Genomic DNA, 1,402 nt, shown 5'->3' with positions numbered 1-1,402 from the left:
AATTATCTCTCCCTTCCCCAAACCTTAGTCATTCTCTTGGCAAGAGCTGTATGGTTTTGCTGCTAAACTCACTTCAGTCCACAAAGTCCAAATTCCTCCCTCAGATCAGACTCCATCCCCAATCCTTCCAGTTTCTCCTCCTCCTCCTCCCATCCAGCTTTTTCTTACCTGTTCTTCTTGCTCTGAAGGCAAACCACCGTTCTTCCCTCTTTTCCTCTGTGAGCAGACTCTGCTTCGCCATGTCACCTGCAGAAGAAACAAAATGGCCATGATACACCTGTTCCAAGGAGTCCATGTATCAGGAATGTGACCAGAAAAAACAAGGTTCCCCTGACTCACACCCCAGAAACCAGTCCTGTGAGAAAAACAGTCCTGTGGTGGTGAGGAAGGAAAGAGGTTTATTCAGGTGCCGGCAACCTGAGAAGATGGGGGAAACTCGTTCCAAAACTCATCTGCACATGTCAGTGCAAGCAGAGGCTTTTATAAGGAGGGAGAGGCCAAACAGAGCAAAGAGGTCAGGGGGCGGGGCTTGAGAAGTTCTCTACGTGCCCACAGGCACAATCCATTCTGATAAGGATCTTGCAAGTGGTCAGGTGATGGTCCAGTGTGCTTTATCCTAGCCTTTGTTGTCCTGGTTCTAAGGTTGAAGGTCATCAAATCTCCCAGCACTATGAAGGTCAGAGATTATATCTTCTAAAAACAGTTTCTAGGATTCTTATACAAACATGTTTATCTACAAGCTTCATTATTAGTCAGAGTCTGCATTTACAGGAACAACGTGGAAAGAAGTGTGAGGTGAGTTGTAATTCCCATGAATTACATGAATTCATGTAATTAATGTGACATGAATTCTGAGTTGCTTTGTTCTTCTTCAAGGCGTTTCCACCTTTTGAAAAAGTCAAATTGTCCCTGGCCGGTTTGGCTCAGTGGACAGAGTGTCGGTCTTTGAACTGAAGGCTCCCGGGTTTGATTCCTGGTCAAGGTCACATCCCCAGATTGTGGGCTTGATCCCCAGTGAGGGACTTTCAGGGTCCTGGGTTTGATTCCCAGGCAAGGGCACATGCCCAGTTTGTGGGCTTAATTCCCAGTGAGGGACATGCAGGAGGCAGCCAATCCATGATTCTCTCCTCATGGATGTTTCTAACTCTCTTCCTCTCCTTTCCTCTCTAAAATCAATGAAAATATATTTGAAAAAAAAGGCGACGCTCCTATCCACTGAGCCAAACCACCTGGGGTGCTAAGTCATCTTTAAATGACTACCCCCCTGGTATATTAAACCAAAAAATTAATAAACTATTTTAAAACAATGTGCATTTAATCTAAATGCAACACTTGCTTAATATTTTTTAAATGATTTTATTGACTCAGAGAGGAAAGAAAAGAGATGCTCTTTGGCTTGCTT

This window comes from Myotis davidii, unplaced genomic scaffold, assembly GCF_000327345.1.
Source record: "Myotis davidii unplaced genomic scaffold, ASM32734v1 scaffold1677, whole genome shotgun sequence".
Classification (NCBI taxonomy): Eukaryota; Metazoa; Chordata; class Mammalia; order Chiroptera; family Vespertilionidae; genus Myotis; species Myotis davidii.
This window is presented reverse-complemented; position numbering follows the sequence as displayed.